The following is a 17,878-nucleotide window of genomic DNA, read 5'->3' as shown; positions in this document are numbered from 1 at the left end:
TCTCATATACTCATGTATATATACAAAAGAAACTCATGCATAAGAGTGTGTCATACAATAGTGCCTTCAAACAACACTTTAGACTAGATGGACATAACAGATATATACAGAATATTCCATCCCCAAAAAACAGAATATACATTCTTTATAAGTGCACATGGAACATTCTCCAGGATAGATCACATGTTAGGCCACAAAACAAGTCTCAGTAAATTTAATAAGTTTGAATCATATCATGCATCTTTTTCAACCACAGTGGTATGAAATGAGAAATCAATCACATGGAAAAAATACAAACATGTGGAGGTTAAAGAACATGATACTAAACAACAAATGCATCAACAAACAACAAGGTAAAAATTAAAAAAATAGGTGGAGGAAAATGAAAACACACAGTCCAAAAACTTTGGGACACAGAAAAAGCAGTTTTAAGAGGGAAATATATAGCAATATAGGCCTAGCTCAAAAAATAGGAAATATCTCAGATAATATAAACTTACATTTAAAGGAACTAGGAGAGAAAAAAAAAAACTCAAGGTGAGTAGAAGGAAGAAAATAAGGATCGGAGCAGAACTAAATGACATAAAAACTTTTTTAAAAAATAGAAAAGATCAATGAAACCAGGAGCTGGTTCTTTGAAAAGATAACAATCTTCAGCCAGACTAAAAAAGAAAAGAGGACCCAAAATAAAAACAAAGACAAGTAAAAACTAACACAGAGAAATACAAAGGACTAAAGGGACTACTATGAAAAATTGTAGGCCAACAAATTAGACAACCTAGAAGAAATGAATAAAGTCCTAAAAGTATACAAACTTCCAACACTGAATCAAGAAATAGAAAACCTGAATAGACTTATTACTAGTAACAAAATGGAATCAGCAATCAGAAAAATACCAAAAAATAGATTTCCAGGACCAAATAGATTCCTATGTGACTCCTACCAAACATTTAAAGAGCTAATACCTATTGCCCTCAAGTTATTTCAAAAAATAGAAAAGGAAGGAAAGCTTCCAAATACATTCTACAAGGCCAGCATTACTCTGGTACCAAAACAAAGACACCACAAAAAAAGAAAACTACAGGCCAATATCCCTGATGAACATAGATGCAAAAATCAACAAAATATTAGCAAACCAAATCCAACAATACATTAACAGGATCATTCATCACAATCAAATGGGATTTATTACAGGGATGCAAGGATGGTTCAACAATTGCAAATCAATTAACATGATATACCACATCAACAACACAAAGGATAAAAACCATACCATCTCAACCAAAGCAGAAGCAGCATTTGACAAAAGTCAACATATGTTCATGATAAAAACTCTCAACACAGTGGGTTAGAGGGAACATAACTCAACATAATAAAGTCCCTCTATGAAAAACCTACAGCTAACATCATACTCAAAGATGAAAAATAGTTTTTTCTCTGAGATCAGGAACAGGACAGGGATATCCACTCTTTCGACTTTTATTCAACACCATACTGGAAGTCCTAGCCCTGGTAATTATATTAAAAAGAAAAGAAAAAGAAAAGCCATCCATATTGGAAAGGAAGACGTTAAACCACTGCTATTTGCAGAAGACATGATACTATACAGAAAACCCTAAAGACTCCACCAAAAAACTATTAGAATATATGAATTCAGTAAAGTTGCAGGATACAAAATTAATATCCATAAATCAGTTGCATTTACAAACACTAAAAATGAAGCAGTAGAAAGAGAAATTAAGAAAACAATTTCATTTACAATTGCACCAAAAAGAATAAAATACCTAGGAATAAATTTAACCAAGGAATTGAAAGACCTGTATTCTGGAAACCATAAAACACTGATAAAAGAAATTAATGGTGAGAGAAACAAATGGGAAGGTATCCCATGCTCATGGATGGAAGAATATTGTTAAAATGTCTATACTACCTAAAGCAATCTCCAGATTCAATGTAATTCCTATCTAAATACCAACAGCATTTTTCACAGAACTAAAGAAAAAAATCCTAAAATTTATATGGAACCACAAAAAAACCCAAATAGCCAAAGTGATCTTAAGAACAAAACTGGAGGTATCACGTCCCTCAGTGGAGCAGACTTCTAAAAGTTCCTATTTTGTACTCTGCTGCTCTATCACTTGCCAGAAGTGATAGAGTGAGGCCCCCTCCCCCTCAGTCTATCTTCCCAAATATCGCCTCGGATTCACTTCTCTGCACGTCCTACTTTCCAGTAGGAAAAGTGGTCACTTTTCTGTTCAGAGTGTTGCTGCTATTCTTTTCTTTGATCTCCTGTTGAGTTCATAGGTGTTCAGAATGGTTTGATCCCTATTCAGCTGAATTCCTGGGACCAGACGAAATTTAGGTCTCCTACTCCTCAGACACTTGCTCCTCCCATTGCCCATTTTTAAATTATATATATTTATATTATTTTTTTGGTGTTGAGTATATATATTATTTATTGTATACTAACCCCTTATCAAATATGCCATTTGCAAAAATCTCCTCCCATTTATTAGGTTGCCTTTTTTGTTTTGTTGATTGTTTCCTTTGCCGTTCAGAAGCTTTTTGATATAGTCCCAGAGGCACTTTCTTCTAACAGACCAAAATACACCCAAAATCTAGTGTGTGGCACTGATCTATGCACCAGCCTGATCATATTTGAACACACTCTTTTTTGTTTGTTTGCTTGTTTGTTTTTATCTTTTTCTTTTTTTCTTTCTTTCCCTTTCTTTTCCCGTTTCAGGTCTCTTCTGATTTGTTTAGTGTATATTTTTCTGGGGTCGTTGTTACCCTGTTAGCATTTTGTTCTCTCATTCATCTATTCTCCTCTGGACAAAATGACAAGATGGAAAAAATCACCACAAAAAAAGAACAAGAGTCAGTACTGCCAGGTACCTAATCAATAAGGACATTGGTAAGATGTCAGAACTAGAGTTCAGAATGATGATTTTAAAGATACTAGCTGGGCTTGAAAAAAGCATGGAAGCTATTAGAGAAACCCTTTCTGGAGAAATGAAAGAACTAAAATCTAACCAAGTTGAAATCAAAAAGGCTATTAATGAGGTGCAATCAAAATGGAGGTTCTAACTGCTAAGATAAATGAGACAGAAGAGAGAATTAGTGATATAGAAGACCATATAATGGAAAATAAAGAACCTGAGAAAAAGAGAGATAAACAACTACTGGATTATGAGGGCAGAATTTGAGAAGTAATACCATAAGATGAAACAATATTAGAATAATTGGGATCCCAGAAAAAGAAGAAAGAGAAAGAGGGGAAGAAGGTATATTGGAGCAAATTATAGCAGAGAATGTCCCTAATTTGGGGAAGGAAACAGGCATCAAAATCCAGGAGGCACAGAGAACCCCCCTTAAAATTAATATAAATAGGTCAACACCCTGACATCTAATAGTAAAACTTATGATACTCAGAGACAAAGAGAAAATCCTGAAAGCAACTTGGGACAAGAGATCTGTAACCTACAATGGTAGAAACATTAGACTGACAACAGACCTATCCACAGAGACCTGGCAGGCCAGAAAGGACTGGCATGATATATTCAGAGCACTAAATGAGAAAAATATGCAGCCAAGAAAACTATATCCAGCTAGGCTGTCATTGAAAATAAAAGGAGAGATAAAAGTTTCCAGGACAAACAAAAACTAAAGGAATTTGCAAACATGAAACCAGCCCTACAAGAAATATTGAAAGGGGTCCTCTAAGCAGAGAGAGCCTAAAAGTAACATAGGCCAGAAAGGAACACAGACAATATACAGTAACAGTCACCTTACAGGCAATACAATGGCACTAAATTCCTATCTTTCAATAGTTACCCTGAATGTAAATGGGCTAAATGCCCCAATCAAAAGACACAGGCCCATCATATTGGATAAAAAACAAGACCCATTGATATGCTGTCTGCAAGAGACTCATTTTGGACCCAAAGACACCCCCAGATTGAAAGTGAGGGGATGAAAAACCATTTACCATGCTAATGGACATCAAAAGAAAGCTGGGGTGGCAATCCTTATATGAGACAAATTAAATTTTAAACCGAAGACTATAATAAGAGCTGAGGAAGGACAATATATCATACTTAAAGAGTCTATCCAACAAGAAGATCTAACAATTATAAATATCTATGCCCCTAACATGGGAACAGCCAATTATATAAGCCAATTAATAACAAAATCAAAGAAACACATCAACAATACAATAATAGTGGGGGAATTTAAAACCCCCCTCACTAAAATGGACAGATCATATAAGCAGAAGATCAACAAGGAAATAAAGTCTTTAAATGACACACTGGACCAGATGGACTTCACAGATAAATTCAGAACATTCCATCCCAAAGCAACAGAATACACATTCTTCTCTAGTGCCCATGAACATTCTCCAGATCACATTCTAGGTCACAAATCAGGTCTCAACTGGTACTAAAAGATTGGGATCATTCCCTGCCTATTTTCAGACCACAATGCTTTGAAACTTGAACTCAATCACAAGAGGAAAGTTGGAAAGAACTCAAATACATGGAGGCTAAAGAGCATCCTACTAAAGAATGAATGGGTCAACCAGGAAATTAAAGAAGAATTAAAAAAATTCATGGAAACCAATGAAAATGAAAACACAACTGTTCAAAATCTTTGGGATGCAGCAAAGGCAGTCCTAAGAGGCAAGTATATAGCAATACAAGCCTTTCTCAAGAAACAAGAAAGGTCTCAAATACACAACCTAACCCTACACCTAAAGGAACTGGAGAAAGAACAGCAAATAAAGCCTAAACCCAGCAGGAGAAGAGAAATAATAAAGATCAGAGCAGAAATCAATGAAATAGAAACCAAAGAACAGAACAGATCAACGAAACTAGGAGCTGGTTCTTTGAAAGAATTAACAAGACTGATAAACCCCTGGCCAGACTTACCAAAAAGAGAAGAGAAATGACCCAAATCAACAAAATCATGAATGAAAGAGGAGAGATCACAACCAACACCAAAGAAATACAAACAATTATAAGAACATATTATGAGCAACTCTATGCCAGAAAATTAGATAATCTGGAAGAAATGGATGCATTCCTAGAGACGTATAAACCACCAATACTGAACCAGGAAGAAATAGAAAACCTGAACAGACCCATAACCAGAAAGGAAATGGAAGCAGTTATCAAAAATCTCCCAACAAACAAAAGCCCAGGGCCAGATGGCTTCCCAGCAGAATTCTTTTTTTTTTTTAAAGATTTTATTTATTTATTTGACCGAGAGATAGAAGAGCACAAGCAGAGGGAGTGCAGAGGGAGAGGGAGAAGCAGGCTCTGCACTGAGCAGGGAACCTGATGCGGGTCTTGATCCCAGGACCCTGAGATCATGACCTGAGCCGAAGGCAGACGCTTAACCATCTGAGCCACCCAGGTGCCCGGAATTCTAACAAACATTTAAAGAAGAATTAATACCTATTCTTCTGAAACTGTTCCAAAAAATAGAAATGGAAGGAAAACTTTCAAACTCGTTTTATGAGGCCACCATTACCTTGATCCCGAAACCAGACAAAGACCCCATCAAAAAGGAGAATTACAGACCAATATCCTTGATGAACACAGATGCAAAAATTCTCACCAAAATACCAGCCAATAAGATCCAACAGTACATTAAAAGGATTATTCACCACGACCAAGTGGGATTTATTCCTGGGCTGTAAGGTTGGTTCAACATCCACAAATCAATGTGATACAATACATTAATAAAAGAAAGAACAAGAATCATATGATCAAAAAAATAAATCATATGATCCTCTCAATCAATGCAGAAAAAGCATTTGACAAGGTACAGCATCCTTTCTAGATCAAAACTCTTTAGAGTATAGGGATAGAGGGTACATACCTCAATATCATAAAAGCCATCTATGAAAAACCCACAGCAAATATCATTCTCATTGGGGAGAAACTGAGAGCTTTCCCCCTAAGGTCAGGAACGCGGCAGGGATGTCCACTATCACCAATGCTATTCAACATAGTATTAGAAGTCCTAGCCACAGCAATCAGACAACAAAAAGAAATCAAAGGCATCCAAATTGGCAAAGAAGAAGTCAAACTCTCACTCTTGCAGATGATATGATACTTTATGTGGAAAACCCAAAAGACTCCACTCCAAAACTGCTAGAACTCATACAGGAATTCAGTAAAGTGGCAGGATAGAAAATCAATGCACAGAAATCAGTGGCATTCCTATACACCAACCACAAGACAGAAGAAAGAGAAATGAAGGAGTCGATCCCATTTACAATTGCACCCAAAATCATAAGATACCTAGGAATAAGTCTAACCAAAGAGACAAAGGATCTGTACTCAAAAAACTATAAAATACTCATGAAAGAAATTGAGGAAGACACAAAGAAATGGAAAAACGTTCCATGCTCATGGATTGGAAGAACAAATATTGTGAAGATGTCCATGCTACCTAGAGCAATCTACACATTTAATGCAATCCCCATCAAAATACCATCCAGTTTTTTCAAAGAAATGGAACAAATAATCCTAAAATTTGTATGGAACCAGAAAAGACCCCGAAGAGCTAGAGGAATGTTGAAAAAGAAACCCAAAGCTGGCAGCATCACAATTCCGGACTTCCAGCTCTATTACAAAGCTGCCATCATCAAGACAGCATGGTACTGGCACAAAAACAGGCATATAGATCAATGGAACAGAATAGAGAGCCCAGAAATGGACCCTCAACTCTATGGTCAACTAATCTTTGACAAAGCAGGAAAGAATGTCCAGTGGAAAAAAGACAGTCTCTTCAACAAATGGTGTTGGGAAAATTGGACAGCCACATGCAGAAGAATGAAACTGGACCATTTCCTTACACCACACACAAAAATAGACTCAAAATGGTTGAAAGACCTCAATGTGAGACAGGAGTCCATCAAAATCCTAAAGGAGAACACAGGCAGCAACCTCTTCGACCTCAGGCGCAGCAACTTCTTCCTAGAAACATCACCAAAGGCAAGGGAAGCAAGGGGAAAAATGAACTCTTGGGACTTCATCAAGATAAAAAGCTTTTGCACAGCAAAAGAAACAGCCAACAAAACCAAAAGACAACTGACAGGATGGGAGAAGATATTTGCAAATGATATATCAGATAAAGGGCTAGTATCCAAAATCTATAAAGAACTTGTTAAACTCAACACCCAGAGAACAAATGATCCAATCAAAAAATGGGCAGAAGACATGAACAGACGTTTTTCCAAAGAAGACATCCAAATGGCCAATAGACACATGAAAAAGTGCTCAGCATCACTCGGCATCAGGGAAATCCAAATCAAAACCTCAATGAGATACCACCTCACACCAGTCAGAATGGCTAAAGTTTACATGTCAGGAAACGACAGATGTTGGCGGGGATGTGGAGAAAGGGGAACCCTCCTACAGTGTTGGTGGGAATGCAACCTGGTCCAACCACTCTGGAAAACAGTGTGGAGGTTCCTCAAAAGTTGAAAATAGAGCTACCCTACGATCCAGCAATTGCACTACTGGGTATTTACCCCAAAGATAACAAATGTAGGGATCTGAAGGGGTACGTGCACCCCGATGTTTATAGCAGCAATGTCCACAATAGCCAAACTATGCAAAGAGCCAAGATGTCCATCAACAGATGGACAATTAAATCTTTCCATTTTCAACAACATGGATGGAACTAGAGGGTATTATGCTAAGCGAAATAAGTCAATCAGAGAAAGACATGTATCAGGTGCCTGGGTGGCTCAGTTGGTTAGGCGACTGCCTTCAGCTCAGATCATGATCCTGGAGTCCCTGGATCGAGTCCCGCATTGGGCTCCCTGCTCGGCAGGGAGTCTGCTTCTCCCTCTGACCCTCCCCCCTCTCATGTGCTTGCTCTCTCTCTTTCTCTCTCTAATAAATAAATAAAATCTTTAAAAAAGACATGTATCATATGATCTCACTGATATGAGGAATTCTTTTTTTTTTTTTTTTTTTAAAGATTTTATTTATTTATTTGACAGAGAGAGAGACAGTGAGAGCAGGAACACAAGCAGGGGGAGTGGGAGAGCAAGAAGCAGGCTTCCTGCCGAGCAGGGAGCCCGATGTGGGACTCGATCCCAGGACCCTGGGATCATGACCTGAGCCGAAGGCAGATGCTTAACGACTGAGCCACCCAGGTGCCCTGATATGAGCAATTCTTAATCTCAGAATCAAATTGAGGGTTGCTGGAGTGGTGGGGGGTGGGAGGGATGGGGTGACTGGGTGATAGACATTGGGGAGGGTATGTGCTATGGTGAGCACTGTGAATTTGTAGGACTGTTGAATCACAGACCTGTACCTCTGAAACAAGTAATACATTGTATGTGAAGAAGAAGAAGAGGAAGAGGAAGAAGGAAGGAAGAAGAAGAAGAAGAAGAAAAAAGCAGGAAGGGAAAAATGAAGGAGGGGAGATCAGAGGGGGAGATGAACCATGAAAGGCTATGGACTCTGAGAAACAAAACTGAGGGTTCTAGAGGGGAGGGGGGTGGGGGGATGGGTTCGCCTGGTGATGGGTACGTACTACATGGAGCACTGGGTGTTATACGCAAACAATGAATCATGGAACACTACATCAAAAACTAATGATGTAACGTACGGTGATTAACATAATAAAATAAAATAAAATAGGGCAGAAGACATATACAGACATTTCTCCAAAGATACATACAGATGGTCAACAGACACATGAAAAGATGTTCATCATCACTCATCATCAGGGAAATGCAAATCAAAATCACAATGAGATACCATCTCACACCTGTCAAAATGGCCAAACTCAAAAACAGAAGAAACAACAAGTATTGGCAAGGATGTGGAGAAAAAGGAACTCCTGGGCACTGTTGGTGGGAATGAGAACTGATGCAGCCACTTGGAAAACAGTATTGGTAATTAAATATATTATCCATATTTATATTATCCAATAAATTAAAGTATAATTAAAAAGAATTACCATAGGATCCAGTAATTCTACTACTGAGTATTCACTCAAAGAATATGGAAACACTAATCTAAAAAGATATATACACCCCTCTATTTATTAAAGCATTATTTACAATTGCCAAGATATGGAAGCAACTCCAGGTATGTTCATTCATAAGTGAAAAGATAAAACAAGTGGTAGTATATATACATAATGGGATTTTATTCGGCCATAAAACGGATGAGATTTGCCATTCACAACAACATGAATGGACCAAGAGTGTATTTGTGCTAAGTGAAGTAAGTCAAAAGCAAATACCATATGATTTCACTTACAGGTGGAATCTAAATGAATACACAAAAAGCAGAATCAGACTTATAAATAAAGAGAAGGGTTGGTTGCCAGAGGGGAGGCAAGTAGGGGGATGGGCAAAATGGGTGAAGGAGAGTTGGAAATACAGGCTTCCTGTTATGCAACACGTCACAGATATAAAAGATATAGCATAGGGGATATAGTTAATTGTGTTGTGATAGCGTTGTATGGTGCCAGATGGGAGCTATACTTGGGGTGAGCATAGCCTAACATATAGAGGATTGAATCACTATGTTGGATACCGGAAACTAATGTGGCATTGGGATCAACTATACTCAATGTTAAAAAAAAATTTTTTTTTAAAGAATATCACCTAAAAACCGAATTTGTTTTTAAAAGGATTCTCTCATTTCAATCATTTTAAGTCAAACATTTTCTGCTTTGCTTTCAGCTTGATGATTTCCTGAATCAGATCTATAAGCTCCAGGGATCTCGAGATGAACAGAGACAAATGAAAACTTGGAAAGCAAACTCAGGCACTTACAAATTATTTCAGAAAATACGTTGATTTCAAGAATGAACCCTTAGGGGTGCCTGGGTGGCTCAGTTGGTTGGGCGTCTACCTTTGGCTCAGGTCATGGGATCAAGCTCCACATCGGGCTCCCTGCTCAGTGGGGAAACTGCTTCTCCCTCTCCCTCTGTCTTTCCCCACTGCTTGTGCTTGCTCTCTTTCTCTCTGTCAAATAAATACATAAAATCTAAAAAAAAAAAAAATGAACCCTTAGATAAGAAAATACTGCTATCTTTTTTCCCATATTTTCTTATATATCAATAACATTTTCATTAGTTAGAAATATTAATGAAAGAAACTCAAAGTCACTTAATATTTCAATTGGACTTTTTAAAAAAAGATTTATTTATTTGAGCGAGAGCACAAGCAGAGGGAAGAGGCAAAGGGAGAGGGAGAAGCAGGCTCCCGTGACTTGAGCCGAAGGCAGACATTTAACTGACTGAGCCACCCAGGCGCCCTGAATTGATGGACTTCTTAGCCTTTATTATTTTTTGTCCAATAAATGTTTCATGTTATGGTAAACACAATTTAAATGTCATTTTAAAAACTAGTTCTAAAAGGTGTAAAATTCCTGAAAGGCAAAAGGATCTTCAGGGCAAAAGTAGACAGAGGTGTCAAACAACATGATCTGTATTAAAAGGAGACTGACAGAGCAAGCTAAGATTTACACTCATATTGATACAAATACTCTCAGAAAAGTAATAGATCACCTGTGATTAAAGCTATGGAAAAGCTATAAGTACCTCTGAGAAACTAAGAAGGCTTCTGGCTTTTATCTGGACCGTCATTTTGCAGTAAAATCATAGAAAAGTCCACCAGTGTTGAAAAGTATTTTATCTAGGTATAAATCAGGCTGCAATAAAGCTGTGATATCCCTGTGAGTGGTATGAACAAAGTATGAACTTTTACTTGGAGGAATAGGTCTTTAAAATGTTTTTATATAGTAAACTACTTTATATTTAAGTTTAGTTTTTAAGATAAAGAAATTTACTTTAAAAAATCCCACTATGGAATCCTAGATAGCTACTTCCAAATGAAGCAGACTTGTAAAATAATATACATGGTGTTTATCTCTCAATTAGTGGGGAAAAAATGAAACTTACTAATTGATTAGTGAATAAAGCTTACTTTTGTCTGACGAATTAGCTGTCTCTGTGTTTTGTTCACCCATCTTTCCCTTTTATCCCTGTTTCTTTCTCTAATTTGGGGAAGGTACGACTAAGGGAGACTCTGAGATCTGGGGCAAAGAGGCCAGTTGTCAGCCTTATGCTGGCCCTTAAGCATGCACTGGTGGGTATTTGTTGGTCTGTATGGTGGGATCTAGTCCATTTTGTCCCTGGATGCTCTGAAGCACTGTGATGCTGAAATGTGAACTCTCTTCTTTTTGCTCAACATTCATCTTTCTAAACTGGCCCCATCTTGGCTCTTTCTGGTACAACTTGAGTTGTATCCCAGCACTTCCCCTATGAACCAACAGACTGAGTGATTCATACAATGGAACCTTCAGGATGGGCTCTCCTTTCAGCCACAACCCCTATGAGAACTGAATGCAGTTTTGAGAAGTTAAATATTAGCACCTCCCTCTGCCTGACCACGTTTCTCAGTTTTTCTGTAGTTGTGTCCCAGGTGAATATGGGACAACATGAGCTATCTTCCTCCTGAGATCCCAGATGCTTGTAAAAAACAAGAGTCTCCCCACCTCCCTCCCTCAATTCAGATTTATGTTCTGTAGCAGTTCCTTGCACACAATCCATACTGAAGCACATAAAGGAGAACTGAAAAAGCTTTTCTTAAAATTGGGTTCCCAGAGCTAAAAAAGAAGTGGGCTTCTCTATCCTCATTATATCATGTCCTTTTTTTACTCTAAAGCTCAACTATTGTGATAGGCAGATGAGGCAGCAATCTAGGATCTCAATACAGACTCTTATTGACAGCTACCACTTACGGGGCTACTGTATGCAAAGCATTATTCTAGGCGCTTCATATAGGTCAACTCATTTAATCTCCACAAGAGTTATGTGATGGGGCCTGTTATTATCCTCATGAACCAAATGAAGAAATGGAGGTACAGTTGGTTAAGTGGACAGGATTGTGGAAGAAAGCACACCCAGCTTTCTGGGTAAATCCTCCTCAGGACTGGGATTTGCATAGTGGACATTTGGTTTGTGCAGGTAATGGTTTTGGACTGTCAGTTGCCTCAATGATTTCCTTACTAAATGTTGGGAACAAAATTTTTGTTTTAATTCTAGCTTGCTATGCAGCAAATTAGTCCAAAACTCAGTGGCTGGAACAGCAGTGATTTCTCACTGTTCAGGTTTTGGTGGGTAGACTGTGCTGAAAAGTTGGTTTTCCCTGTGTGATATTGGTCTGTGGTTACATTGAACCGGGAGTCTGACTGTGGCTGGGATGTCCAAGATGGCCTCACTCAGATCCCTGGAGGGGCTGGGGTTTCTGTGGCCCAGGCATTTTCCCCCATGTCGTTCATTTCTCACCACTCGGTAGCACAGTCTGTGCTTCTTAAATGGTAGCTAGTTCCCAAGAGGTAGCATGATTGCAGCTTTATACTCTGGACTCTTGCTTGCCCGCATACTCATCCTTCTTTCAAAGAAAGGGTCAAGTTTGCTGTCAATTAGCTCTTCTCCCACAGCCTCACCATAGAATACTGGGAAAGTAGAGGTGTCTTTTCATTTTTAACTCTTTATTTTAATTCAACCTGGTGGTGATTTTCCTGGTAGTACCCCCTTTAAACCTTTAAGAGTTTTATATGAACCTTATCAGTACTTACTACAGCTATGTCCCACAAACCATAGCTACCGTCCTTTTGAGACAGATTTCTCTCTTCTTGGTGCTTGTCAGGCTGCTATACATAATACTCTTAAGATTTTTATATTCTTTGTCTACCTATGAACTGCTATTAAGCCCTGCCTTAAGTCTTTTTTAGTTCTTAATAAAAGGTGTTATTGTCAATTTGATTTTATCTGCACCTGGAGACAATCCCTTCTCTATTTCCTGTAAAATCTGCATGAAAACTAAATCAATGTTTAGCTTGTTTTTCCTCATACAACTGCTTATCATACATGGCTAACAGAAGACATTTGTCACTTTAACATTCTGCCTGGAAATCTTGTTAGTTAGGCTCACAAGTTTGTTACACGGTGTTAGATTTTCCATGTTCTCACAGGTAACACGACCGCTAATGGTTACAACCGTGCATTACACTGAGTCTCCTTTTCTCCAGCCTCCAGTAACAATCTTGTCCCCAATCTTGCAGCCATCACCGACAATCTCTTTGCTGTCCTTTTGGCATTTACTTGTCCATGGTCCCTAATCCAATGCCACCGATTTTAGGGTTTTGTTATGGCAGCACCTCACTTCCAGGGACCAATGTATGTTTGAGATAGTTCTTGATGCAAAATGAATTACCCAAATATTTAATTGCCTACAAAATTTATAAGTTGTTTATCACAGTTCTGTGGGTTTGCTGGGTTCAGTGGGATGGTTTTCTGTTTTAAATGGAGGTGGCTGTGGTTACTCCAGCAGCACATTCCACAGAGAGATCACTGGGGCCAGAGTGTCCAAGATGACCTCGCTCCCATCTCTGATACCTTACAGGGGTTGAGGAGTGGCAATTTGTTGGCTAGGCCTCTGGTTGACTTCAAGTAGTCAGGCTTGAGTTTCTTCACATGGATGTTGACTTTCAGGAAGATTCCTGGGGAGTCACACAATCTACCCCCCTCCAGATTCTACTGGTCCAAGAGGGTCAAAGGGCCATTCCAGAGTATGTGGATTTATTCAAGAGAAGAGGAAACTGGCCCCATGGCTTTATGGAAAGAGCCATATGCACACACAGGGACGTCCTAGAAGTTGTTGCCATTCATCTTTGCAGACAATTCACCACAAATACAGTAACCTCTGATTTGTTTTGCTTGCGCTCATATTCCTCCAACTAGATCAGAAGATAGACTTTGCTATTTATCATTTCTGTGACCTTGAGCGTGTTACTTGTAATAGAACACTCCCTCAAAGACTGAAATAGTATACGAGAACCATCTGACCTCATACCTGACTTTAATAAATATTTAACAAATAGAGGTTTATTCACCTCCCTGTACTTTTTAAGAGATAATTTCCCTCAGAACAAATACATTTAGAAAGTAAATTTTCTGTGCAAAAAGGAAAGTGCACTTTTTAAGAAATCTTGGAAATGCCTCACAGAAAATTTTAAAATTGTAATGCTTGCTGTTGATTTTAAGTACTTAAACCTGTGTCCTTTTATTGGCTATGTGGTCCTATCTCTTTTGAAATCTCTTGAAATTATTTACATATCTACTAAACATTATATAATAAATATCTTGACAACACCTGAAACTCTTATATATTAGACTAAAAAAGTGTCAGGGACACAATACTGTAATATAAAAACATAGGCATTAACCAATAAAGTAAAGGTCTGAATTTTTCTCTTCAAATATTATTTGTAATTTTAAGGAAAACATTTAGAATTGTAAATACTATAAAACACTGAGAATAAAAGAAAACAGTAATCTAAATATTTTCCTTAAATTAGAATACACATAGCCACATTAATTTAAAAAACAATATATTTTTAAAGACATTTATTTTAGAGAGAGAGAGAGAGCACAAGCATGGGGAGGGGCAGAAGGAGAGGGAGAGAGAGAATCCTCAAGCAGACTCCCCACTGAGCACAGAGCCCAACACAGAGCTCAATTCCCAGACCCTGAGATCATGACCTGAGCCAAAGGCAGACACTTAACTGACTGAGCCACCCACATGCCCTGAAAATCAATATTGTTTTGAAAATACCCCTTTTCATTCTTTTTATTGTATTGATCAACTTCTGATATAAATATTTTAAAACAGAACTATAATAACTTAGCATAGTTTATACTGAACAGCCTAAAGAAAGAGATATCACAATAAAGAAAGTTGAACATTTTATTGTGAAGTTTAACATTTATGTAAAACGTGAAGTGATATATGTGGAAAATAGCCTTGTTTATTCATGCTTCCAATAATGCCTACCTTATGATGCTGCCATTACAGAGGTTAATACAAATGTATGGAAGAAAGGAGCTGTTAGTTGACTTTAAATCAAAATGGTGAAAATACAGTATTGTCTTCATATCCCAAAAGGAGCTGCTACATAGACTTTAAAGATTAGTGTGGAAGGAACTACACATTGTGCGCATTTTCCTCCAAGATGTCCTGGCCTGACCCGACCCTTGCTTATTCTTAGGAATAAAAATGTAGACTGTGATCGGTGTGGGATATGAAAAAATCTCCAAAGCCTCTTGCCTTGGTAAACAAACAGATCTCCTCTCTGTGGCTGAACATGGGGTACATCACACCAGATGGAGTGGCAAGCATGAGAATGATTATTTCTAATTTTAATACATTTTTATCTTGTTGACATAATCCATTTCTAAGTGAGAATGCATAAAAAGTTTCTTCCCATGATATATTATTGTCAGGACAATAATATTTTTTGAAATAAACTCCAAAAATCTGGTTTCTATATCTTCAAATGAAGACTAAATTCATTTGGGGACATAACTAATGAAGGAACATTTGAAAGACTCCACTCTCATTGAGGATGATTCTTCTGGTTAAAAAAGAGTAATTTTTAGGGATGTGTTCTATGCATCTATATCCACCATATTCACCAAAGAAACTAATAAAAAGGAAAGAGATGTATTCAAAAGGAAACTCTACCAGACCAGTATAATTATTTTCTGCAATAATAGCTTGAGAAGTTTAAATAGGAAAACAATTTGATATTGAATGTAATAATGTTCTTATTTGGACCTCTAAAATACAAGAGAAATATATCTTATATTCGAATGTATTCTATTTGGAGAAAATACTCAAGTCCAAGTTGAACCATAATTATGGGGGTGTGTTACCAATTAACGGCAGCAGTGATGTGAAACATTATATATAGTTAATCATTCCATAACACTCCATAAAGAGCTTTCTTATTTTTACACCTGCAAAGTATTCCCTCTGCATTTCTTTAACTGTTCACCTACTAAAGGACATTTAGTGTGATTCTAATATTTTGCTGTAAAAATGCTGTACTCAACAACCTTATATGAGGTTTTGTGAACATAAGAGTATCTGCAGGAATAAGCTGCTAGAAGTATAATCTATGGGATAAAGGGAAATGCATTTGTAGTTTTGATAGAAATTGCTACATTGTCCTCCAGCGAGTTGTGCAAATGTGTATTCCCACCAACAGTGTATAGAATGCCAGTTTTCCACACTCTCATCAACATATTGTGTTATTAAACTTTGCTTGTTAGAGAATTCAAAAAAAAAGAAAACAAAATGAAAGAGATTTGTCCTAAATAAGCTATCCGAAAGCCACAATGACAAGCTGGATAAAGAAACAGAGAAACAGCAATATATAATTCTATATTATTTTGTATTAGAAGAGAAGTAGAAATAAAAGTGGCCCTAAAGGAAGAGAACATAATAGGAAACAAATTTAAAGAACTCCCATAATAAAACTTAGTGTTATAAGAAGGACAGCTGAAGCACAAACATAATAGAAACAATGGCTCTCATTCCTGCCCCCACCATGCAACAGTCACTACTCTACCTGCTTTGAGCTGTAGATATTGGTGTCTACACTTTACAGGGGAGAAACAGTGGCTTCGATGAATATAGGATTTGCTTAAGTGGCACATGCATGTCTGTGGATTGGACAGACCCTCTTCTTTATTGACCTCCCAGAATTATAGAGGGGAGGTTTTGGAAACCATTAGACGTGCACAAGACATTTGAGCAAATCACTTGGTATTGTGAAATCTGTTTTCTCACCTGTAAAATGGAGAGGATAATAGCCATTTATTTTTTTTTTTAAAGATTTTATTTATTTATTAGAGACAGAGAGCACATGAGAGGGGGGAGGGTCAGAGGGAGAAGCAGGCTCCCCGCCGAGCAGGGAGCCCGATGCGGGACTCGATCCTGGGACTCCAGGACCATGACCTGAGCCGAAGGCAGTCGCTCAACCAACTGAGCCACCCAGGCGCCCGGATAATAGCCATTTAATTTTGAGCTTGCAGCCATAACTGATGATATGAAAATCCTGCCATTTTGAAGAAGGCCAACATTTTTATGATTATTTTATGAGGCTTAAATTAAGGACAGATTAACTGTAGTTGAGATATACACCAATAAAATGTTTTTCATTGGTCAGTATTTCACTAATCATTTTTTTATTATTTCATATGTATTTTATTAGTATTTAAAATTGACTACACTTTTCATTTTTGGTCACCATTTTGGTGACCAAAAATGAAAATGAAAGGATCTCAAGAAGAACAACAGTGATGAATAGGTTTGAGACTATCTCCCATAAAGAGATAAGAGAAGGAATTAGGGTTCTTTTCTCTTAATGGTCGCTCCAGTTTGTTATCAAACAAGTCAAATTTTGCTCAGAAAAAGATATGAGGCAATCCTCTGTACCATGAGACGACTAAGAGAAGAATGTGAATTTAAAACTAAAAAGATCTTTCATTTTAACATTAAGCTGAAACTTGGGATAAAGAGTAAGAAAATAGTATTCAGATCTATAAATTGTAATGTTGTGGATGAATATGTTTCTATACTCTTAGACATATTCATTCAGTTAAATAAAATCAGAATATATCAGTTCTTTTTAGCTTGCTTTTAGGTCTATTTTTATTTCCTGTGAATGATTAGATAATATAGCTCAGAGGATATTATGGTTTAATGGAAATGCAGCTTTTTACATAAATCTTTAATTAACTTAATTTCTCTAGGTATGAAATATATTTTGGACTAAATGCTCTTATCTTAAATGTGACATTTAAAAAGTGACTGCTTTATTTGAACTACAGAGTAGAACTTTAATATGATTCCTGCTGTGCTATGGTGGGGCTAATGTTTCCAGAATCTGATTCATTATTTAGAAAAGGAAAAAAAAAAATATTTGGAGACTACAAAATACTCACATGCATACACACATCACAGTCCCCCTGCTTTGAGCCT

At 37.4% G+C, this 17,878-nt stretch overlaps 1 long non-coding RNA gene across 1 annotated transcript in view; it reads left to right on the top strand.

Moving 5' to 3' along the window:
- LOC118004561 overlaps nucleotides 1-11,930 on the top strand; it is a 44,165-nt gene extending 32,235 nt beyond the window's left edge. Inside the window, exon 5 of the long non-coding RNA XR_004677619.1 lies at nucleotides 9,722-11,930. This is a non-coding gene — a long non-coding RNA (uncharacterized LOC118004561). The remainder of the gene's footprint in view (nucleotides 1-9,721) is intronic.
- The last annotated feature ends 5,948 nt before the right edge of the window (nucleotides 11,931-17,878 follow it).

Source organism: Mirounga leonina, unplaced genomic scaffold (assembly GCF_011800145.1).
Source record: "Mirounga leonina isolate KUSES-001 unplaced genomic scaffold, KU_Mleo_1.0 Mir_93, whole genome shotgun sequence".
In the NCBI taxonomy this organism is placed as follows: Eukaryota; Metazoa; Chordata; class Mammalia; order Carnivora; family Phocidae; genus Mirounga; species Mirounga leonina.
Note: the sequence above shows the minus strand (reverse complement) of the source record. Positions and strands in the feature narration are given on the sequence as shown.